Source organism: Ambystoma mexicanum, chromosome 4p (genome assembly GCF_040938575.1).
Source record: "Ambystoma mexicanum isolate Mex_15411 chromosome 4p, UKY_AmexF1_1, whole genome shotgun sequence".
In the NCBI taxonomy this organism is placed as follows: Eukaryota; Metazoa; Chordata; class Amphibia; order Caudata; family Ambystomatidae; genus Ambystoma; species Ambystoma mexicanum.
Genome location: NC_090927.1, coordinates 38,689,693 through 38,714,543, shown reverse-complemented (window position 1 = coordinate 38,714,543; position 24,851 = coordinate 38,689,693). Strand labels below are relative to the sequence as shown.

General features: G+C 49.0%; 10 non-coding genes across 10 annotated transcripts; all 10 read left to right on the top strand.

Moving 5' to 3' along the window:
* Positions 1-1,238: 1,238 nt before the first annotated feature.
* Positions 1,239-1,311, top strand: TRNAM-CAU (transfer RNA methionine (anticodon CAU)). Its single transcript has one exon. It is a non-coding gene; the product is annotated as a tRNA-Met (tRNA).
* Positions 1,312-1,575: 264 nt separating this feature from the next.
* Positions 1,576-1,648, top strand: TRNAM-CAU (transfer RNA methionine (anticodon CAU)). Its single transcript has one exon. It is a non-coding gene; the product is annotated as a tRNA-Met (tRNA).
* A 264-nt stretch (positions 1,649-1,912) lies between these two features.
* Positions 1,913-1,985, top strand: TRNAM-CAU (transfer RNA methionine (anticodon CAU)). Its single transcript has one exon. It is a non-coding gene; the product is annotated as a tRNA-Met (tRNA).
* Positions 1,986-2,249: 264 nt separating this feature from the next.
* TRNAM-CAU (transfer RNA methionine (anticodon CAU)) lies at positions 2,250-2,322 on the top strand. The gene has a single exon. It is a non-coding gene; the product is annotated as a tRNA-Met (tRNA).
* Positions 2,323-2,588: 266 nt separating this feature from the next.
* Positions 2,589-2,661, top strand: TRNAM-CAU (transfer RNA methionine (anticodon CAU)). The gene has a single exon. It is a non-coding gene; the product is annotated as a tRNA-Met (tRNA).
* Positions 2,662-2,928: 267 nt separating this feature from the next.
* Positions 2,929-3,001, top strand: TRNAM-CAU (transfer RNA methionine (anticodon CAU)). Its single transcript has one exon. It is a non-coding gene; the product is annotated as a tRNA-Met (tRNA).
* A 267-nt stretch (positions 3,002-3,268) lies between these two features.
* TRNAM-CAU (transfer RNA methionine (anticodon CAU)) lies at positions 3,269-3,341 on the top strand. The gene has a single exon. It is a non-coding gene; the product is annotated as a tRNA-Met (tRNA).
* A 2,211-nt stretch (positions 3,342-5,552) lies between these two features.
* Positions 5,553-5,625, top strand: TRNAM-CAU (transfer RNA methionine (anticodon CAU)). The gene has a single exon. It is a non-coding gene; the product is annotated as a tRNA-Met (tRNA).
* A 602-nt stretch (positions 5,626-6,227) lies between these two features.
* On the top strand, positions 6,228-6,300 carry TRNAM-CAU (transfer RNA methionine (anticodon CAU)). The gene has a single exon. It is a non-coding gene; the product is annotated as a tRNA-Met (tRNA).
* Positions 6,301-6,565: 265 nt separating this feature from the next.
* TRNAM-CAU (transfer RNA methionine (anticodon CAU)) lies at positions 6,566-6,638 on the top strand. The gene has a single exon. It is a non-coding gene; the product is annotated as a tRNA-Met (tRNA).
* Positions 6,639-24,851: the final 18,213 nt, after the last annotated feature.

Genomic DNA, 24,851 nt, shown 5'->3' with positions numbered 1-24,851 from the left:
GTCTCTCACAAAATAAACTCTAGAAAAGACAGGTGGGGCACCCAAGCCTAGCGGCCAAATAGTGAGGCGACTGCATGAAAGGCAAATGCGAAAAGAGGCAAAGAGGGGTAGCACAAGGGGATGCACCCAATTTCGACACTTCTGTTTCTGGTGATTGTCTTGCCCCTGTGCCCATGAAAGGCTCTGGGGAACGCAGGCACAGTTGCGGCTCAGGCATGGACAGTCTGCAAGGCCCTCCTTCGGCATAATAAAAGTGCCCTTGTGAGCCTGGCTGTGTTTAAATCACACAGCAGGGAATGCAGCTTTCAACTTTCCCTCACTGGCCACGAAGGGCCACGAACGGCCAGGTTCTATAGACCAAAAAGCTAGGAGGAACCCTGGCCACTTTTAAATGAGGGTGGGTTTTGAGCTACAGTTCCTTCAGGAGCAAAGCCTGGATTGGCCTTCCTGGATGTTCCTGTGGCCCGCTGGATGCTTTAATGGGCTGGATAAAGCGTTCTGGAGGATGGAATCCTCTTGGGTTGAGTCTGGGAACTTCTGGGAGTTCATCTGCATAACCCAGCCCCGTCCACCCTTCTTGACCTGGCCGGCAGTTACCTTGCTCTGTTACTAGAGGGCGCGTTTGCACTCTCTTCATGAACCGTGTGCCTCACAGGTGTGATAATGATGTATTTTGGGGTTTGTTTTTGTGGCATGCTACCTGTCACCAGCCGCAAGCAGATCAGCATGAGATCTGATGCCAAATAACAGCATAACAAACTGTGACATAATACAAACCTGACATAAGCGATGTAAGCAGCGAGTATAACGAAACCGGCTGAACGCACGCAAGCAAACTAAATGATGGAAGTGGAAACACATAATTAATCATGCATATATATATAGGAAAGGAGCAAAACTCTCTGCAAATGGGAAAAAAAGCTACCTGCTTACAAAAGGGACATTGGGAGAGGAGAATTAAAAACTGGTAAGAAAAAAGGGCTGAAAAGAGTTAGGTATATATCCAGCGAGGGAGGGGTTGGAAGTTTGTGGCATCTTACCTGTTTTGGAGCATATCAAAATAACTAGCTCAAAATTCAAGCATCGAAGGATGGGACTCTTGATTGATGAATGGAAGACATCTGAAGTACAAAACACTATACATTCAAGTGAAGCTTTTCAGATGGATCGTACTCTCTCTGGAGTTTTGAGTGTGGAGTTGTGTCACATAATCTTCATCAACAAATCATAAAATCGCAGCCTTCTTAGCGCAGTAGGCAGCGCGTCAGTCTCATAATCTGTAGGTCCTGAGTTCGAGCCTCAGAGAGGGCACAAGTGTTTTTTGTTTCAACAAATACAATTGGACATATCCTTTCTAAACATGAAGAGTAGCATGATGTTCAGTAGACCGCAACGCGGTCCTTGTGAATCATAGGATTGGCCTCTTTACTGACGCAGAAAAGAAATATGATCGCAAAATACCATAGAACCAATGGGGCTAGCTGCATTTTATTTTAATATTTCTATCTGGACTGTGTGAGTAGCGTTGTCTCAGATCTGGTTCTCCACCAAGTTCTCCAAAAATACTCCAGCAGAGCCTTCTTAGCGCAGTAGGCAGCGCGTCAGTCTCATAATCTGAAGGTCCTGAGTTCGAGCCTCAGAGAGGGCACAAGTGTTTTTTGTTTCAGCAAATTCAATTGGACATATCCTTTCTAAACATGAAGAGTAGCATGATGTTCAGTAGACCGCAACGCGGTCCTTGTGAATCACAGGATTGGATTCTTTACTGACGCAGAAAAGAAATATGATCGCAAAATACCATAGAACCAATGGGGCTAGCTGCATTTTATTTTAATATTTCTATCTGGACTGTGTGAGTAGCGTTGTCTCAGATCTGGTTCTCCACCAAGTTCTCCAAAAATACTCCAGCAGAGCCTTTTTAGCGCAGTAGGCAGCGCGTCAGTCTCATAATCTGAAGGTCCTGAGTTCGAGCCTCAGAGAGGGCACAAGTGTTTTTTGTTTCAGCAAATTCAATTGGACATATCCTTTCTAAACATGAAGAGGAGCATGATGTTCAGTAGACCGCAACGCGGTCCTTGTGAATCAGAGGATTGGATTCTTTACTGACGCAGAAAAGAAATATGATCGCAAAATACCATAGAACCAATGGGCCTAGCTGCATTTTATTTTAATATTTCTATCTGGACTGTGTGAGTAGCGTTGTCTCAGATCTGGTTCTCCACCAAGTTCTCCAAAAATACTCCAGCAGAGCCTTCTTAGCGCAGTAGGCAGCGCGTCAGTCTCATAATCTGAAGGTCCTGAGTTCGAGCCTCAGAGAGGGCACAAGTGTTTTTTGTGTTTCAGCAAATTCAATTGGACATATCCTTTCTAAACATGAAGAGGAGCATGATGTTCAGTAGACCGCAACGCGGTCCTTGTGAATCAGAGGATTGGATTCTTTACTGACGCAGAAAAGAAATATGATCGCAAAATACCATAGAACCAATGGGGCTAGCTGCATTTTATTTTAATATTTCTATCTGGACTGTGTGAGTAGCGTTGTCTCAGATCTGGTCCTCCACCAAGTTCTCCAAAAATACTCCAGCAGAGCCTTCTTAGCGCAGTAGGCAGCGCGTCAGTCTCATAATCTGAAGGTCCTGAGTTCGAGCCTCAGAGAGGGCACAAGTGTTTTTTGTGTTTCAGCAAATTCAATTGGACATATCCTTTCTAAACATGAAGAGGAGCATGATGTTCAGTAGACCGCAACGCGGTCCTTGTGAATCACAGGATTGGATTCTTTACTGACGCAGAAAAGAAATATGATTGCCAAATACCAAAGAACCAATTGGGGCTAGCTGCGTTTTATTTGAATATTTCTATCTGCACTTTGTGAGTAGCGTGGTCTTGGATCTGTTTCTCCACCAGGTTCTCCAAACATACTCCAGCCGAGCCTGCTTAGCGCAGTAGGCAGCGCGTCAGTCTCATAATCTGAAGGTCCTGAGTTCGAGCCTCAGAGAGGGCACAAGTGTTTTTTGTGTTTCAGCAAATTCAATTGGACATATCCTTTCTAAACATGAAGAGGAGCATGATGTTCAGTAGACCGCAACGCGGTCCTTGTGAATCACAGGATTGGATTCTTTACTGACGCAGAAAAGAAATATGATTGCCAAATACCAAAGAACCAATTGGGGCTAGCTGCGTTTTATTTGAATATTTCTATCTGGACTTTGTGAGTAGCGTGGTCTCAAATCATGCTCTCCACCAGGTTATCCAAAGAGCCTCCAACGGAGCCTTCTTAGTGCAGTAGGCAGCGCGTCAGTCTCATAATCTGAAGGTCCTGAGTTCGAGCCTCAGAGAGGGCACAAGTGTTTTTTGTTTCAGCAAATTCAATTGGACATATCCTTTCTAAACATGAAGAGGAGCATGATGTTCAGTAGACCGCAACGCGGTCCTTGTGAATCACAGGATTGGATTCTTTACTGACGCAGAAAAGAAATATGATCGCAAAATACCATAGAACCAATGGGGCTAGCTGCATTTTATTTGAATATTTCTATCTGCACTTTGTGAGTAGCGTGGTCTTGGATCTGTTTCTCCACCAGGTTCTCCAAACATACTCCAGCCGAACCTGCTTAGTGCAGTAGGCAGCGCGTCAGTCTCATAATTTGAAGGTCCTGAGTTCTTTCCTCAGAGAAGGCAGGCCTCTTATGTTTCAGGTAATAACTTTTCAAAAACGTTGACAGAATGAGTACAATGTTTGGTATTTTGCAAATGTAAGCAGTCCCTGTGCAAACTTTCTGGCCCTGTGTTCCCACGCCTTCTCCTTGTGCCTTCCAGAGCCCATCAGGTGCACTATGAACTAATGGCAAAACATGGTTGTGCATATAAGGTTGATGCCGCACGAACCCTGCTATGGTTTTTCATATTAATAAGCCTCCGTGCAGTGTCCATCGCCGCCCTAGTGGCGTTATGGCTCTGTAGTTGGTCCGGATAAGCCCAGGGTACCCAGGCCGTAATCTGTAAAGGAAAGAAAAAGGTAAGTGGGGCCAACCAGTGGGGAAAAGAGGGGTCAGTTCAAACAAACAGGTTCTTTCGAATAGAGGTGGGGCAGTTTAAAATGATAAGGTTGCTGGTTGGGATAGCATGGGCGCATACTGATAGAGCCAACGTAGGTCTTTGAGCAAAGATTCAGGAAATAAGGATGGTACATTTTATGGTGTTAGATGCAGTGGGGCAGGTTTACATGAGGGCAGTTTCAGAGAATGAGCAAGTATTTCAAAATGTATTTTCTGGCTGTGTGAGGGACTTGAGAGGTCTTCAAGCAGACCCTTGGAGTATGTTTAAAGTCTCTCACAAAATAAACTCTAGAAAAGACAGGTGGGGCACCCAAGCCTAGCGGCCAAATAGTGAGGCGACTGCATGAAAGGCAAATGCGAAAAGAGGCAAAGAGGGGTAGCACAAGGGGATGCAGCCAATTTCGACACTTCTGTTTCTGGTGATTGTCTTGCCCCTGTGCCCACGAAAGGCTCTGGGGAACGCAGGCACAGTTGCGGCTCAGGCATGGACAGTCTGCAAGGCCCTCCTTCGGCATAATAAAAGTGCCCTTGTGAGCCTGGCTGTGTTTAAATCACACAGCAGGGAATGCAGCTTTCAACTTTCCCTCACTGGCCACGAACGGCCAGGTTCTATAGACCAAAAAGCTAGGAGGAACCCTGGCCACTTTTAAATGAGGGTGGGTTTTGAACTACAGTTCCTTCAGGAGCAAAGCCTGGATTGGCCTTCCTGGATGTTCCTGTGGCCCGCTGGATGCTTTAATGGGCTGGATAAAGCGTTCTGGAGGATGGAATCCTCTTGGGTTCAGTCTGGGAACTTCTGGGAGTTCATCTGCATAACCCAGCCCCGTCCACCCTTCTTGACCTGGCCGGCAGTTACCTTGCTCTGTTACTAGAGGGCGCGTTTGGACTCTCTTCATGAACCGTGTGCCTCACAGGTGTGATAATGATGTAGTTTGGGGTTTGTTTTTGTGGCATGCTACCTGTCACCAGCCGCAAGCAGATCAGCATGAGATCTGATGTCAAATAACAGCATAACAAACTGTGACATAATACAAACCTGACATAAGCGATGTAAGCAGCGAGTATAACGAAACCGGCTGAACGCACACAAGAAAACTAAATGATGGAAGTGGAAACACATAATTAATCATGCATATATATATAGGAAAGGAGCAAAACTCTCTGCAAATGGGAAAAAAAGCGACCTGCTTACAAAAGGGACTTTGGGGGAGGAGAATTAAAAACTGGTAAGAAAAAAGGGCTGAAAAGAGTTAGGTATATATCCAGCGAGGGAGGGGTTGGAAGTTTGTGGCATCTTACCTGTTTTGGAGCATATCAAAATAACTAGCTCAAAATTCAAGCATCGAAGGATGGGACTCTTGATTGATGAATGGAAGACATCTGAAGTACAAAACACTATACATTCAAGTGAAGCTTTTCAGATGGATCGTATTCTCTCTGGAGTTTTGAGTGTGGAGTTGTGTCACATAATCTTCATCAACAAATCATAAAATCGCAGCCTTCTTAGCGCAGTTGGCAGCGCGTCAGTCTCATGATCTGAAGGTCCTGAGTTTGAGCCTCAGAGAGGGCACAAGTGTTTTTTGTTTCAACAAATACAATTGGACATATTTTTTCTAAACATGAAGAGGAGCATGATGTTCAGTAGACCGCAACGCGGTCCTTGTGAATCACAGGATTGGCTTCTTTACTGACGCAGAAAAGAAATATGATTGCCAAATACCAAAGAACCAATTGGGGCTAGCTGCGTTTTATTTGAATATTTCTATCTGGACTTTGTGAGTAGCGTGGTCTCAAATCATGCTCTCCACCAGGTTATCCAAAGAGCCTCCAACGGAGCCTTCTTAGCGCAGTAGGCAGCGCGTCAGTCTCATAATCTGAAGGTCCTGAGTTGGAGCCTCAAAGAGGGCACAAGTGTTTTTTGTTTCAGCAAATTCAATTGGACATATCCTTTCTAAACATGAAGAGGAGAATGATGTTCAGTAGACCGCAACGCGGTCCTTGTGAATCACAGGATTGGATTCTTTACTGACGCAGAAAAGAAATATGATCGCAAAATACCATAGAACCAATGGGGCTAGCTGCATTTTATTTTAATATTTCTATCTGGACTGTGTGAGTAGCGTTGTCTCAGATCTGGTTCTCCACCAAGTTCTCCATAAATACTCCAGCAGAGCCTTCTTAGCGCAGTAGGCAGCGCGTCAGTCTCATAATCTGAAGGTCCTGAGTTCGAGCCTCAGAGAGGGCACAAGTGTTTTTTGTTTCAGCAAATTCAATTGGACATATCCTTTCTAAACATGAAGAGGAGCATGATGTTCAGTAGACCGGAACCCGGTCCTTGTGAATCATAGGATTGGCTTCTTTACTGACGCAGAAAAGAAATATGATTGCCAAATACCATAGAACCAATTGGGGCTAGCTGCGTTTTATTTGAATATTTCTATCTGGACTTTGTGAGTAGCGTGGTCTCAAATCATGCTCTCCACCAGGTTATACAAATAGCCTCCAACAGAGCCTTCTTAGCGCAGTAGGCAGCGCGTCAGTCTCATAATCTGAAGGTCCTGAGTTCGAGCCTCAGAGAGGGCACAAGTGTTTTTTGTTTCAGCAAATTCAATTGGACATATCCTTTCTAAACATGAAGAGGAGAATGATGTTCAGTAGACCGCAACGCGGTCCTTGTGAATCACAGGATTGGATTCTTTACTGACGCAGAAAAGAAATATGATCGCTGTTGCCTAGGGATCTAGGCCCAATGAAAGACGCACACACGGAGAGATAGGAGGAACTTCTTTATTCTTTTACAACCAAGCAGGAACTGGCGCTTGCTGCGCACGTGCCCCATAACTCCCTTGTCCAGTCAAAACTCCGCCTTTCCAACGGAGGGGGCTCATGAGCGTTAACCCCTTGAGCCCCGGGTAACACTACCCCCGGACAATATGTCCAAACATCAACTTGACACTCGTGTCCAAACAATAACTTAGCACTCTTCAACAAGTCTCATCGGCTTCTTTATGAGTCGTCTCGGCCTCTCACCTCGAGTCCCAAGATCTGGCTCCTCTTCAGTCGCTCCACTCTGGCCCATGTCCCCGGGATCTCCTTCCGGGGGAAACCACTCATCATCCCTCTGCATCCTTGGTTCTGGTGAGAGTGCCCTCTGGGGTCCTGTGTTTTCTCTTCTTGCGTATTGCCTGAACTGCTGACAGTTTCTGGTGACGGTCCTATTCTGGTCTTCAGCCGTCACCATCGTACCTTTCACTGCAACAATCCTCATGGGGCTTGGAGCAAACCGCGGGTCTGTCTTTCTATTGATCGGCTGTTGCACCAGAACTTCATCTCCTACCTGGAACTCCGGCGGCACCGCTCCTCTCCGTGCATCGGTATGGAGCCTCGCGTTTTCCTTTGCCGCCGCGTCTCTCTGGAGCAGATCATGGTCGGCCGGCTCTGCCTGCGCCGTACTTCTCGGGATGCGGGTTCGCACCTCATATCGGAACATGAGCTCGGCGGGCGTCTTATTTGTGACCTCATGAGGAGTGTTCCTGTAGTCTCTTAACAGGCGGCATAGCGCTTGGTGTGTATCGACTGCGTCAAGCCGTGCCCTCTGTATAGTCTTCTTGATCGACGCCATGAAGCGCTCCGCCATTCCATTTGCCTGGGGGTGGCGCGGTGTGATCTTCATGTGCCTGAACCCCAGGTGCTCTGCCAGTGTCCCAAACTCGTGTCCGCAGAATGGTGGTCCGTTGTCGGACTTGACCCACTTGGGGATCCCCCACTCGCTAAAGACCTCTTCTATCGTCGCCGCCACTTGAGTGAACGCCGTGGAATTGACCACCTTGGCAATCGGGAACCTTGAGTGCTCATCTATGAAGAGTAAGATGTAGTCACCCGCTTCGGTCGGCCCGTAGAAATCCATGGCTACTCGTTCCCATGGGTGATCAGGTATTTGAGTATGCTGGAGTGGGGGCGGACGTTCTGCAGGGGCTGTGCACTGACAGGCGTGGCAGTTCCTTACCCACTCGTCAACGGCTGCATCCAGGAGAGGGAACCACACGTGGCACCTGAGCTGCTTCTTCGTGTTCTCGGCTCCTCTGTGACCTTCGTGCGCTATGCTGACCAACTCGCTCCTGAGTGTGGCGGGGATGACGATCCTGCACCCTCTGAGCAGGATATTATGGTCCTTCACCGCAAGTTCACCATGTACACGGGCTAGCCGTTCGATTTCTTGTTTGTTCACCCCCGGGTGAGCTAGGATGGCTCTGTGGTGATCTTTCCATTTGCTGGCCGTCGTGAGGCTAATCGCCAGGGCTGTCGTCGGGTCGGCTGCCGATGCGGCCGCTACCCTTTCAAGGGACAGCGCCGGAGGCAGCGCCTGGGCTGCCACATACTGCACATACGCGACGTCACCCTTCCGTGCGAGCGGGGCCCCTAAGGGGTGTCGGGAGAGGTAGTCTGCGGGGTTGAGGTCGCCCCCCGGGCGGTGTACAATGTCATAATCATATTCCTGGAGGCGGATGCCCCACCTCTCAATCCTCGGTGGCATCTTGGTGTGCAGGTTCCCGAACAGTGATAGAAGTGCCTGGTGGTCGGTGATCAGCGTGAACCTTTTGCCGATTATGAAGTTGTGGAAGTGCTCACACGCCCAGACCGCTGCCGAGCTCTCCTTCTCGGCCTGGGAGTAGGCTAGTTCAGGCGTCGACAGCGCTCGGCTCGCGTATGCAACCACGTGTCTGGGGTTAACATCCGCGCCACTGGTTTGGGCCAGGATGGCACCGAGGCCTACAGGGCTGGCATCCACTACCACCTCGGTGTGCCACAGGGGGTTGAAATATGCGAGACGGTGAGCCTCCGCAAGGGCTTGCTTGATGTCTGCAAAGGCCTGTTGGCAGGCCGGTGTCCATTCGAATGACGACTCCTTCTGCAGCAGTTTCCTCAGCGGGTCTGTGATGGAGGCGTAGTGGGGGATGTACCTCGCACAGTATCCTGCCATGCCGAGGAACGAGCGGACGTCCGCCACCTGCCGAGGCTCGCCGAGGTTGGTGATCGTCTCGACCTTCTCGGGGTCAGGCATCATGCCATCCTTGGAGAAGATGTGTCCAAAGAACTTGAGTTTCGTTTTACTGAACCGGCATTTCAAGATGTTAAGCGTGAGGCCGGCTCTCTGAAGGGCTTCGCAAGTGTCGTGTAGTGCCCTGTCATGGGCTTCCTTGGACGATCCAAAGACGAGAATGTCGTCGCTGTAGTTGAGAGCCCCTTTTATAGGTCGGATGATTTGTCGTATTGCTTCCTGGAAAATCTCAGCGGCTGACGAGATTCCAAAGTTCAGTCTCCGGTATCTGAAGAGCCCATCGTGTGTCGCAAATGTGGTTATGGGCCGGGAATCAGGGTGGAGCTCCAACTGATGGTATCCCTGATTTAGGTCCAGTTTGGAGAACATTTGGGCACTGTTCAGCAGCACAATCATGTCCTCGATACATGGTCCTGGGTGTCTCTCCCGTTGAATCGCCGTGTTGGCCACCCTCATGTCCACACACAGCCGGATCTTTCCCCCTTCCTTGGGTACCACCACAAGAGGGGACACCCACGGCGTCGGCCCCGTCGCCGGTTCGATGATTCCGTCGCGGAGCAGTTGCTGGAGTGCCTCCGAAACTGTCTCTTGAAGATGGAAACCAACCCTTCTGGGATGTTGCGGCACTGGACGTACGTCGGGGTCGATGTGGAGCCTGATGGGGGGTCCCCGGAGCTTTCCTAGCCCCTCGCATAGCTTGGGGAAGGCACCCACGATGTCTTCTTGTGAGACGAGCGATTGAGTCTGATGAGAAGCTATCGATCCCACAGCGTTCCCCGGGCTGGGGTTGGCCGCTGCGGCGGTGATTACGTCTCCCACATTCACGTGGATCTCGATCAGCCCCAGATGCGACGCCGTGTGGTAGCTGAGGAGGCATCGACTCCTGGCGAGAGACCTTATCACGTGAATGGTCGCATCCACTTGCCGCCCATTCAGGAGAAGGCATTGGGTGAATTGGCCCACCGTCTGTAACGGGGTGGCAGCTCCCCACTGGAAAATTCTGGAACGGGGCGGATTAAGCTGTGGTGGGCACGGTATACGGTCATAGTCTTGTTCACCCATGATGTTCACAGTGGCCCCGGAGTCAATCATAAATTGAAATTGGCAGTTCCCCATCTTGAGCGGGATTTGCGAGGCCTCCCTGGCCTCTTTGTTGTCGAGTATAAGGTTCACAAACTCGTCGTGGTCGTATTGATCCTGCGGTGCGTAGTAGGCCATCGCCTGGTCTTCTTGGTAGAGGGTCTCAGGCCTGTAGTCTGTAGGAGGGTTGTCGTATTCTTCCGTGAAGTGTCTAGGCTGTTCAGCCTGGTCATACGGTGGGGGATATCCTGCCGCTTGGTATTCATCCATCGCTCGAACGTAGCGCCTCTGCCCAAGGCCCTGTTGGTATGGTCTTGGCTGACTGTACTGCAGGGGCTGCGGCCGGAAGAGCATCCTGGGGGCCGCCTGGGGTCGCATCGGGGGAAAAGGTACGCCCTCCCTGCAGACGGAGTGAAAGTGTCCTTCTCTCCCGCAGTTGGTACATCGCTGGGACAGGGCTGGGCAGGACCCCGAATGGGGGAAGGACATCCCGCAGCGGTAGCACTGTCTTTGTAGACGCGGGGTGGACGTCGAAGAGGTTGTCGGCGGTCTGTATGGCTGTGGGCCACTGTCGCCTTGACGGGGGGGCAGTATGGCGGCCACAAGTTCCCCCGTGTCAGCTTTAGGGTTGTTGGAGTGTCCCATGGCTGAGGCCTGTGCATCCACTCTCTCATGGATGCGGGCAAGTTCGCTGACCTCGGGCATGGTGAGCGGTTTTTTGAGTAGCTGTTTTTTGAGTGCGGGGGAGAGGCACCCTTCGATCACCCTCAGCCGAATGGCTTCCTCTAGCGAGAACGCATCAAATTGGCAGTTCGCCCCTTTCACTCGTAGACGTGTGATGAATTCGTCGACATTCTCTTGCGGGAGTTGAGTGCACTGGTTGAACAAATATCTCTCATAGTCCCGGTTGACCTCGATGATCAGCAGTTTGTCCAAAGCACCAATCAACTTGGGAAACGTATCTTGGTCTGTGGCCGGAATAGCCTTGACAACCGTTTTGATTTCCCCCCCTACCAGGTTGAGGAAAATGTCTCTCATGTTGGGGGAGTCCCCATCGCCGGATCCTCTCACGAAATGACGAAAATCATCCATCCAGTCGGTCCACCTGGGGCCTTTGGTGGCTTGAGGAGTCATGGTGAACGGCGGGGGCAGACGTAGTTGTATCGACTTCGCCACCCGCGGCAGTTGAGGAGAGCCCTGGCTGGACCCAGGGTTGGAGGTGCTCATGGCGCCTGGGAGACGAGGCCCGCACGTGCGTAGGCGACGCGTGGGGCGAGGTAGTCGGGCCTAGGACGAGCCTTTGTCGATTCAGGCCTCTTCTACGGCCAGGCGTCTTCTACGGAGGTCCGGCGGAGTGCCGTGTTGCGCGGAGGTGGAGCAGGAGGAGGAGGTTCGCTGGGTTGCCCACCACGGGCGGACTGCTGCAGGAGGAGGACTCCAGTGTGTGGGAGAGATCCTCGTCGCCAAATGTTGCCTAGGGATCTAGGCCCAATGAAAGACGCACACACAGAGAGATAGGAGGAACTTCTTTATTCTTTTACAACCAAGCAGGAACTGGCGCTTGCTGCGCACGTGCCCCATAACTCCCTTGCCCAGTCAAAACTCCGCCTTTCCAACGGAGGGGGCTCATGAGCGTTAACCCCTTGAGCCCCGGGTAACAATCGCAAAATACCATAGAAACAATGGGGCTAGCTGCATTTTATTTGAATATTTCTATCTGCACTTTGTGAGTAGCGTGGTCTTGGATCTGGTTCTCCACCAGGTTCTCCAAACATACTCCAGCCGAACCTGCTTAGTGCAGTAGGCAGCGCGTCAGTCTCATAATTTGAAGGTCCTGAGTTCTTTCCTCAGAGAAGGCAGACCTCTTCTGTTTCAGGTAATAACTTTTCAAAAACGTTGACAGAATGAGTACAATGTTTGGTATTTTGCAAATGTAAGCAGTCCCTGTGCAAACTTTCTGGCCCTGTGTTCCCACGCCTTCTCCTTGTGCCTTCCAGAGCCCATCAGGTGCACTATGAACTAATGGCAAAACATGGTTGTGCATATAAGGTTGATGCCGCACGAACCCTGCTATGGCTTTTCATATTAATAAGCCTCCGTGCAGTGTCCATCGCCGCCCTAGTGGCGTTATGGCTCTGTAGTTGGTCCGGATAAGCCCAGGGTACCCAGGCCGTAATCTGTAGAGGAAAGAAAAAGGTAAGTGGGGCCAACCAGTGGGGAAAAGAGGGGTCAGTTCAAACAAACAGGTTCTTTCGAATAGAGGTGGGGCAGTTTAAAATGATAAGGTTGCTGGTTGGGATAGCATGGGCGCATACTGATAGAGCCAATGTAGGTCTTTGAGCAAAGATTCAGGAAATAAGGATCTGTACATTTTATGGTGTTAGATGCAGTGGGGCAGGTTTACATGAGGGCAGTTTCAGAGAATGAGCAAGTATTTCAAAATGTATTTTCTGGCTGTGTGAGGGACTTGAGAGGTCTTCAAGCAGACCCTTGGAGTATGTTTAAAGTCTCTCACAAAATAAACTCTAGAAAAGACAGGTGGGGCACCCAAGCCTAGCGGCCAAATAGTGAGGCGACTGCATGAAAGGCAAATGCGAAAAGAGGCAAAGAGGGGTAGCACAAGGGGATGCACCCAATTTCAACACTTCTGTTTCTAGTGATTGTCTTGCCGCTGTACCCATGAAAGGCTCTGGGGAACGCAGGCACAGTTGCGGCTCAGGCATGGACAGTCTGCAAGGGCATCCTTCGGCATAATAAAAGTGCCCTTGTGAGCCTGGCTGTGTTTAAATCACACAGCAGGGAATGCAGCTTTCAACTTTCCCTCACTGGCCACGAACGGCCAGGTTCTATAGACCAAAAAGCTAGGAGGAACCCTGGCCACTTTTAAATGAGGGTGGGTTTTGAACTACAGTTCCTTCAGGAGCAAAGCCTGGATTGGCCTTCCTGGATGTTCCTGTGGCCCGCTGGATGCTTTAATGGGCTGGATAAAGCGTTCTGGAGGATGGAATCCTCTTGGGTTCAGTCTGGGAACTTCTGGGAGTTCATCTGCATAACCCAGCCCCGTCCACCCTTCTTGACCTGGGCTGCAGTTACCTTGCTCTGTTACTAGAGGGCGCGTTTGGACTCTCTTCATGAACCGTGAGCCTCACAGGTGTGATAATGATGTATTTTGGGGTTTGTTTTTGTGGCATGCTACCTGTCACCAGCCGCATGTAGATCAGCATGAGATCTAATGTCAAATATCGAGGCTTAATGCTGTGAAAATGTTGGTATATATAATAAAATAAAGAGTAAGATGATTCTATTTCTCCACTCACACCCTCCCACCTTGATTAGGAACCTCTGTTGAATCTTCTGGCACTACAAGTCCTGACAAAATGGACTGGGTGCTTAAATTGACTTGCAAAAATATTATTTATTCGAAGTATTTCAACTAAAATTTAGACATCAAAAACAACCCTCACCTAGCACAGTGCAGCTTCTAGCAATAGAAAAAAACAGTTTCTAAAACATCAGCCTCAATTTGTACACATACACAGGACACAAAAGATATCACATAACAAAACACAAAAATCTCAATGTGTCGTTAAAACAACATTCCCAACATGTTTCTGTTCTTCACAACCCTTCTAGGGCAAACATTCTTCAGGGGATAATATAAAACATCCACAATTCTCCTCAACACCGTGTTGACTGGGTTGTTTCAGGCACCCTCAAAGGAAAAACAACGGGGCTTGTGGAAGGAAGAAATAGGAAACTAATGAACTACGGTGGGACGGGGTACTACAAAATGTAGTGGGGAGGCCGGCTCCAAAAATGTGCCAACCTCTGTAGGTCCCAAACAAATGGATCATTGAGATTTACCTTTAGCTGGTGAACCTTCTATGTGCATCTGAAAATGACAAATTTGCTAGTCTCTCGCCAATGGGAAACCAATGCATCAAAGGGTGTCACAGTCCGCCGGGGTATCGCAACACCTAAGAGACAAACCAACAAACAGAGACCACATGCTCTGTTTCAACCAGAAATCACTAGAGCAAAGGCATCAACATGATAAAACCCGATGTTTGATCATAATTACCTCCACAGATGTAGGGATGGGTGCTACGGAAGAAAATGCAGCAGAGAAAGCACCAAATGGACCAGATCTGCAAGACTCTATTGCTTATCACAGTATTAATCTGTAAAGCAAGTATAATCATCAGCAACCCGCAATGCCTTCCAATGCAAGACTGTCCACCTTTACCCCCCAAAACATAGTCGGGTAATGTGCATCCATGTCGAAAATACGACTACCATAGTAAATACATGGGTACCCATAGTGACAACTCATGCCAATATATAAGCCGGCACAGCCAACGTGGCAGATATTATAAAGCCAACCACTAAATGATATGCGGACAACAGCACCACGTGTCAATATGGAGTAGAGTGCCCGTTACCCACCCCCAATTGAGACACCAGTGTGTGACTTCGGCAGAGACTGAATCACCTGGCCTTACAATCACTATCACTGTGGAATCTAGGGTTGCTCAGCAGAAATACATGGCCACGCACCATAAGGTGCACGTAGGATCCACACAAATCACGGACACCAACATGCTTACCTGTAATGCAAGCTCACTCCACCACAAATTCAAAACCTGTACGGCGGTGGGAAGCTATTAACCAAACACCCGCGAGTGCATGCAGGCGCGGAACGCTGTCTGTGTACCTATAACCCAAAACAGGGTGTGGACACTAAAGAATGACTGATCTCTTCAACGGAGCTAAACAGCACCAAAAACGAGTGGCCATCTTAACACGGACCCATAGTCAATACACAAGTTGAACATACGGACGGTGTTGAGGAAATTTATGGACACACATATTAATGCTGGACAGTTGTTAACAATGGAATGAGCGAATTGTCAAATATATATATATAAATGCATACAATGAAACAGCAGAAAATATTTGAACAAAATTGCAAATACATGGTTTTGGGAAATATACACAAAATTGTAGAAACAGTAATAAAAGTTGTCAATACATTTTTTACAATATCGTACAAGCTCTACCACTTTGTTTTCCGAATGGCACCCCCCAGTGTTTCACAATATTAAAGGGTTTCCAAATAAAACCATGCACACTCAGTTTGTTGAGGCAGAATATGTAGAAATAATATACTCATGCAATACTCATATTCATGTGTGACTAACCAAATGCCAATCAATGCTCTCATTGAGCCCCAACACATTACTTTGTAATTTGAAGATAATTTTCTGCTCCAAATTCAGTCATTTTTGATCAGTGTCAGCTTTATTGTGACCATGCACCTTTTTCAGTATAAGCCATGTGAAATCATTATGGCCATGTTTCATTGCAACGAAATGTTTGACCAAAGGGGCCGTAATCACTTGATTTCTAATGCAGCTACGATGTTCCACCATTCGAACTTTACACTGCCTATTAGTCTTACCCACATAATGCAGGCCGCACGGGCAAGTGATCAGGTACACAACATTAGATGTATTACAATTAGTCATTACAGAGAGAACCCACATAACATTAGACAAAATGTGTATAGATCTGATTTCTTTTGTTTGGGCACACATGCTGCATTTGCCACACGGAAAATGTCCTTTTACTTCCGGCAGACCCCACAATCTTGTTTGTCTGACAGGTGTTGTATGTATTTCTGTCACATCATTTCTGTTTCAATATGGTCCGTAGGCTCTGACTTTTTTTGAAAGCCACCAAAGGTGGCAACACCTCTTTGCCTCGGTAAACTTTCTTCCATGTTTTCATAATAATGGTTCTGATTTTGTAGGACAAATTAGAAAAAGTGTTCACAAAGACAGTGCCAATCTTTTTCGTGGTTTTTTTGCTTTTTTCTAGTAATGCCTCCCGGTTATTATTGTAGGCTCTTTTGGAAGCATTTCTGATCACTCTGGATGGGTAGCCTATAGCTAACAATTTGCGGGTTAGTACCTCCGCACTCTGACTGAAGTCCTCTTTCGAACTACTGTTGCGTTTCAACCTCAAAAATTGTCCGAAAGGTAAATTGGTCTTTAAATGCTTGGCATGATAACTATTGAAGTGCAATAGTGAGTTTTTGTCAGTAGTCTTATTATATGGCTTAACTTTCAATAGCCCATTGTGATGAAAGCTGGTAATGTCCAAAAAATGAGTCTCAAGATCACATATAGACCCCGTGAATTTCAAAAACCGGTTCTGTTGGTTAAGCCAAGTCATAAAACAGTCAGCCTCTTCCCTCGAGCCATCCCATATGATCAGTATGTCGTCTATATATCTCAGCCACTTTCTCAAATGGTGGATATAAGGATTCGTAGCTGGGTACATCACTGCTTTCTCAAAATACTCAACATAAAGGTTCGCTAGATTGGGTGCCATGGCAGCCCCCATGGACGTACCCTCAATTTGTTGGAAAAATGTCCCTTGAATTTGAAAGAAATTTTGAGACAGGGCAAACTCTGTGCACCATAAAATGAAAGCATTGCTGACAGGGTGTCCGTCCTCTCTGCTGAGCAAAATGTATTCAACCACCTTTAGCGTCGCTCTTTGGGGAATCATCGTATAAAGGGATTGGATGTCCAACCCTATCAATAGGGAATGGCCCGAACAAATTCCACACTCTCTATTTTGTTGATGGCATCGGTGGTGTCCCTCAAATAACTTTTCATTTTCAAAACAAAAGGCCTCAATTAAAAGTCTGCACATTTCGACAGGGGTTCCAAAATGGAATTAACCCTAGATACTATGGTCGCCCTGGGGGATTAAAAAGTCTCTTATGTACTTTAGGCAAAATGTAAAAAAACAGAACCCTTCCTTGTTCCCTGGTCAAAAACTCATATTCTTGTTTGCTGATCATTTCTGAGTCAAATGCTGAAGACACTTTTCCTTTTAGAATGTTCATAAGTCTTGCTGAGGGGTCACTGGTTAGTTTCAAATAACTGATGTCATCTGATAGAAGTCTCTCACATTCTTTTACATAGTCACTACGATTCATTAAAACAATCGCTCGCCCTTTGTCTGCTTTTCTAATGATGAGATTCTTATCTTTAGCTAACTTCAAAGCAGATGCTTTTTGAAGTTTACTAAAATTAGATTTGTGTGACCTTTCACAGGACTCTAGCTTTCAAACTTCTGCTAAGACTTGTCTTTCAAACAGCTTCGATTCGGCGGTGTAGGAATGGCTGGGGGCACAAAACGTGTACGCATTCCGGAGCCCACTGTAGTTGTTGCTGGTGTATTCTTCATGTTCACTGAAGAATTCATTTAGACGTACCTTACGCATGAACGCAAAAAACTCAGTTCTAAATTCGAAGGGATCATATGATTTGGTGATGACAAAACCGAGACCCTTACTCAGGGTACTTTCCTCTTCAGGGCAGAGGGTATGGTTGGACAAATCAATCACCACTGATTCCTTGTCAGGCTCCAGGCAGGTTGGTGCAACTATGATAACTGAAGGGAAATCAAAATATAGCATTCACCCCCGCTGTTGGGGGCCTTCAGAGCAAGTAATGGTCTTCCTGCCTGAGTCATGTACTATCCCAAATGATGGAGTGATCCATATTTGCACCCCACAGGCTCCTTCAGGAATGCAACTCATTTTAAGAGTTTACATGTGTAGTTTTCACACCACCTATGAGCTGAAACTATTGCACTGGAGGACAATTCAGTGTGAGATGGCATGTGAGGAGGTATACAAAGTGTATAAGTGTTGTTTTGGTTATTCTAATCCCTATGGTCATTCCCACTCTCTCCCCCATCACCACTCACAAAAAGTCCCTCTGATCTCTTTGAAGTAGCTCTATCAAACAGTACCATCAAACACTCCAACAACTGTTTTATTTCTGAGCAGTCTGCTGAGACTTATTGGTTTAATTGTCTCTGTAACTGCCCTACTGAAGTGATAAATTCCCTTAACAAGCATACCTTCAGCCCCTTGATATATATCTGTTTCCTACACTGAGGAATCCATGTTCTAGGGGCTGCTAAGGTGACTTCTCGCCCCATAACTGCCACCTTTCAAAGGTCTTTCCACATCCAAAAGGAGATTGAACTGGCATGAGAGCAGCACACAGCTCATTACAACACCTCCAGAATCACTCATTCAATGTGGTTGAGGATTCCTGCTGAGGTCAGGGGACCTACAAGAAGCATCCAGGATTGATCTGGGGGGGCTGCTCAGGTGACCTCTCACCCCAATACCACCATCTTTGAAGGGTCTTTTTATCTCCAGCAACACTCCCGCTCCCGGCCAGCACTGCTCCCAGCGTTGCCACGTACCTGTCTTCATTCTAACCACTAAGGGGTACTGTTCTCAGACGATGTGACCATGGTCCTGGAGCCAAAAGCGGTGGCCATCTTAAAGTGACTCTACCTTGACACAGAGTTTAGTAGCTCCATGTGGGCGTCTTCAGTTAAGGGTGTTGAAGTAAAGGGAAATCTTCCAGCCTACTTCCCTCAGCCTATTTGCTATGAACCTTTGCTTTGCTGTGTCCTGCTTCTTCACTGCAAGTACACGCTATTGCTTCTTCTCAGCTTAACCCTCGCCAGGCACTTCTCATGCTATCACTTCCTTTCCTTTCTATTTTTCTCTTTCACTCTTCTCCGCTCAGAATCATCTCAACTCTCTCCTCATCCCTATCATCTCTTTTCCTTGACACCCCCTCTTCTCACTCCACTACTCTTTCCAGTCACAAAACCTACCTCAACCCTAACTTTGCATCTACCCCCAGTGCATCTCTATTTCTCACACTCAATGTTGCTATGCTTCTGCATCTCACCCTATCTCCTCTTCTCGCATCTACCCCAGCGCTTCTCTATTTCTCAGGCTCAACGTTGCTTTGTTTCTGCATTTTACGCTGACGCCTCTTCTCGCATCAACCCCCAGTGCCTCTCTATTTCTCAGGCTCAACATTGCTATGCTTCTGCATCTCACCCTCTCTCCTCTTCTTGCATCTTCCCCCTGCGCCTCTCTATTTCTCAAGCTCAATGTTGCTTTGCTTCTGCATCTCACCATCTCTCCTCTACTCGCATCTACCCCCAGCCCCTCTCTATTTCTCAGACTCAACGATGCTATGCTTCTGCATCTCACCCTCTCTCCTCTACTCGCATCTACCCCCAGCGCCTCTCTATTTCTCAGACTCAACGTTGCTATGCTTCTGCATCTCACCCTCTCCCCTCTTCTTGCATCTACCCCAGCGCCTCTCTATTTCTCAGACTCAACGTTGCTGCGCTTCTGCATCTCACCCTCTCTCTTCTTCTTGCATCTACCCCCAGCGCCTCTCTATTTCTCAGAGTCAACGTTGCTTTGCTTCTGCATCTCACTCTCTCTCTTCTTCTCGCATCTACCCCCAGTGCCTCTCTATTTCTCAGACTCAATGTTGCTATGCTTCTGCATCTCACTATCTCTCTATTGCTCTTTGGAATGCAGATTCTGTGCAATAAACCCTCCCTTACCTCTGACTTCTTACTTTCCCATTCTCCTTCTCTTGACCTCTTTACCCTCACTGAAACCTGGATCCCTCCCTCTGACTCTGCAACCCTTGATGCCATTCATTACCCTGCCATCACCCTCACTCCCTCTCACCGTCCCACTGGCAGGGGTGGTGGTGTAGGACTGTTTTCATCCTCCAAACGTCCTTTCTCTCCTGCTTCCCCATCTCCTGCTAATTCTCTCTCTTTTGAATACACTATCTCCGCCATCACTGCCCCCTATTGCATCTATTTCATCTATGTCTACCGGCCACCTGGTCCGTTAGGTCAATTCTTTGACCACCTCTCCTAACTAATTGGCTTTCTCCCTCCCGATCATCACCTCACTGGTGAGTTTAACCTCCTCTCTCTCCCCACTCCTCTATCCACTGACTTTAACTCTCTTCTCCTTAACCACTCGCTCTCTTCTGTCCACCCTTTGCCCACCCATTCAAATTGAAACCCCCTCAACATAATTCGCATCTCCTCTTTACTCTTTGCCTCTTACATCTTCACTGCTCCTTCTCCTTCTGGTCCCTCAATCGTCTTTGCCTCAATCTCCATTCCTGCTTTGTCCCCATCTAATACTACTGTTACTAAGTGCAAGTGACTACCTTTCTGACATACACCAGTCACCTGCTATGCCTGACTACCTCTCTGACCTACACCACTCACCTGCTATGCCTGACTATCTCTCTGACCTACACCACTCACCTGCTATGCCTACCTCTCTGACCTACACCACTCTCCTGCTGTGCCTGACTACCTCTCTGACCTGCACCACTCTCCTGCTGTGCCTGACTACCTCTCTGACCTGCACCACTTTCCTGCTGTGCCTGACTACCTCTCTGTCCTACACCACTCTCCTGCTATGCCTGACTACCTCTCTGACCTACACCGCTCTCCTGCTATGCCTGACTACCTCTCTGACCTACACGCTCTCCTGCTATGCCTGACTACCTCTCTGACCTACACCGCTCTCCTGCTATGCCTGACTACCTCTCTGACCTACACCGCTCACCTGCTATGCCTGACTACCTCTCTGACCTACACCGCTCTCCTGCTATGCCTGACTACCTCTCTGACCTACACCATCCTCCTGCTATGCCTGACTACCTCTCTGAACTACACTGCTCTCCTGCTATGCCTGACTACCTCTCTGACCTACACCACTCTCCTGCTGTGCCTGACTACCTCCCTGACCTACACGACTCACCTGCTATGCCGGACTACCTCTCTGACCTACACCGCTCTCCTGCTATGCCTGACTACCTCCCTGGCCTACACCGTTCACCTGCTATGCCTGACTACCTCTCTGACCTACACCACCCTCCTGCTATGCCTGACTACCTCTCTGACCTACACCGCTCTCTTGCTATGCCTGACTACCTCTCTGACCTACACCACTCTCCTGCTATGCCTGACTACCTCTCTGACCTACACCACTCACCTGCTATGCCGGACTACCTCTCTGACCTACACTGCTCTCCTGATATGCCTGACTACCTCTCTGACCTACACCACCCTCCTGCTATGCCTGACTACCTCTCTGACCTACACTGCTCTCCTGCTATGCCTGACTACCTCCCTGACCTACACCACTCACCGGCTTTGCCTGACTACCTATCTGACCTACACCACTCACCTGCTATTCCTGACTACCTCTCTGACCTACACCACTCACCTGCTATGCCTGACTACCTCTCTGACCTACACCACTCTCCTGCTATGCATGACTACCTCTCTGACCTGCACCACTCACCTGCTATGCCTGACTAACTCTCTGACCTACACCACTCTCCTGCTATGCCTGACTACCTATCTGACCTACACCATTCTCCTGCTATGCCTGACATCCTCTCTGACCTACACCACTCACCTGCTATGCCTGACTACCTCTCTGACCTACACCACTCTCCTGCTATGCCTGACTACCTCTCTGACCTACATGACTCTCCTGCTATGCCTGACTACCTCTCTGACCTACACCACTCACCTGCTATCCCTGTCTACCTCTCTGACCTACACCACTCTCCTGCTATGCCTGACTAACTCTCTGACCTACACCCCTCTCCTGCTATGCCTGTCTACCTCTCTGACCTACACCGCTCTCCTGCTATGCCTGACTACCTCCCTGACCTACACCGCTCACCTGCTATTCCTGACTATCTTTCTGACCTACACCGCTCTCCTGCTTTGCCTGACTACCTCTCTGACCTACACCACCCTCCTGCTATGCCTGACTACCTCTCTGAACTACACCGCTCTCCTGCTATGCCTGACTACCTCTCTGACCTACACCACCCTCCTGCTATGCCTGACTACCTCTCTGACCTACACCGCTCTTCTGCTATGCCTGACTACCTCTGTGACCTACACCACTCACCTGCTATGCCTTCCTCTCTGACCTATACCACTCTCCTGCTGTGCCTGACTACCTCTCTGTCCTATACCGCTCTCCTGCTATGCCTGACTACCTCTCTGACCTACACCGCTCTCCTGCTATGCCTGACTACCTCTCTGACCTACACACTCTTCTGCTATGCCTGACTACCTCTCTGACCTACACCGCTCTCCTGCTATGCCTGACTACCTCTCTGACCTACACCGCTCACCTGCTATGCCTGACTACCTCTCTGACCTACACTGCTCTCCTGCTATGCCTGACTACCTCTCTGACCTACACCACCCTCCTGCTATGCCTGGCTACCTCTCTGACCTACACGACTCACCTGCTATGCCAGACTACCTCTCTGACCTACACTGCTCTCCTGCTATGCCTGACTACCTTTCTGACCTACACCGCTCACCTGCTATGTCTGACTACCTCTCTGACCTACACCGCTCTCCTGCTATGCCTGACTACCTTTCTGACCTACACCACCCTCCTGCTATGCCTGACTACCTCTCTGACCTACACCGCTCTCCTGCTATTGCTGACTACCTCTCTGACCTACACCACTCTCCTGCTATGCCTGACTACCTCTCTGACCTGCACCACTCACCTGCTATGCCAGACTACCTCTCTGACCTACACTGCTCTCCTGCTATGCCTGACTACCTCTCTGACCTACACCACTCTCCTGCTATGCCTGACATCCTCTCTGACCTACACCACTCACCTGCTATGCCTACCTCTCTGACCTATACCACTCTCCTGCTGTGCCTGACTACCTCTCTGTCCTACACCGCTCTCCTGCTATGCCTGACTACCTCTCTGACCTACACCGCTCTCCTGCTATGCCTGACTACCTCTCTGACCTACACGCTCTCCTGCTATGCCTGACTACCTCTCTGACCTACACAGCTCTCCTGTTATGCCTGACTACCTCTCTGACCTACACCGCTCACCTGCTATGCCTGACTACCTCTCTGACCTACACTGCTCTCCTGCTATGCCTGACTACCTCTCTGACCTACACCACCCTCCTGCTATGCCTGACTACCTCTCTGACCTACACTGCTCTCCTGCTATGCCTGACTACCTCCCTGACCTACACCACTCTCCTGCTTTGCCTGACGACCTCTCTGACCTACACCACTCACCGGCTTTGCCTGACTACCTATCTGACCTACACCACTCACCTGCTATTCCTGACTACCTCTCTGACCTACACCACTCACCTGCTATGCCTGACTACCTCTCTGACCTACACCACTCTCCTGCTATGCATGACTACCTCTCTGACCTACACCACTCACCTGCTATGCCTGACTACCTCATTGACCAACACCACTCACCTGCTATGCCTGACTACCTCTCTGACCTACACCACTCTCCTGCTATGCCTGACTACTTATCTGACCTACACCACTCTCCTGCTATGCCTGACATCCTCTCTGACCTACACCGCTCACCTGCTATGCCTGACTACCTCTCTGACCTACACCACTCTCCTGCTATGCCTGACTACCTCTCTGACCTACACCACTCTCCAACTATGCCTGACTACCTCTCTGACCTACACCACTCACCTGCTATGCCTGTCTACCTCTCTGACCTACACCACTCTCCTGCTATGCCTGACTACCTCTCTGACCTACACCACTCTCCTGCTATGCCTGACTACCTCTCTGACCTACACCGCTCTCCTGCTATGCATGACTACCTCTCTGACCTACACTGCTCACCTGCTATTCCTGACTACCTTTCTGACCTACACTGCTCTCCTGCTATGCCTGACTACCTCTCTGACCTACACCACCCTCCTGCTATGCCTGACTACCTCTCTGACCTACACCACTCACCTGCTATGCCTGACTACCTCTCTGACCTACACCACTCACCTGCTATGCCTGACTACCTCTCTGACCTACACCGCTCTCCTGCTATGCCTGACTTCCTCTCTGCCCTACACCGCCCTCCTGCTATGCCTGACTACCTCTCTGACCTACACTGCTCTCCTGCTTTGCCTGACTACCTCTCTGACCTACATCAGTCTCCTGCTATGCCTGACTACCTCTCTGACCTACACTACCCTCCTGCTATGCCTGACTACCTCTCTGACCTACACTGCTCTCCTGCTATGCCTGAATACCTCTCTGACCTACACCGCTCTCCTGCTATGCCTGACTACCTCTCTGACCTACACCACTCACCTGCTATGCCGGACTACCTCTCTGACCTACACTGCTCTCCTGCTATGCCTGACTACCTCTCTGACCTACACCACCCTCCTGCTATGCCTGACTACCTCTCTGACCTACACTGCTCTCCTGCTATGCCTGACTACCTCCCTGACCTACACCACTCTCCTGCTATGCCTGACTACCTCTCTGACCTACACCACTCAACTTCTATGCCGGACTACCTCTCTGACCTACACCACTCACCTGCTATGCCGGACTACCTCTCTGACCTACACCACTCACCTGCTATGCCTGACTACCTCCCTGACCTACACCACTCCCCTGCTATGCCTGACTACCTCTCTGACCTACACCACTCACCGGCTTTGCCTGACTACCTCTCTGACCTACACCATTCACCTGCTATTCCTGACTACCTCTCTGACCTACACCACTCACCTGCTATGCCTGACTACCTCTCTGACCTACACCACTCTCCTGCTATGCCTGACTACCTCTCTGACCTACACCACTCTCCTTCTATGCCTGACTACCTCTCTGACATACACCACTCACCTGCTATGCCTGACTACCTCTCT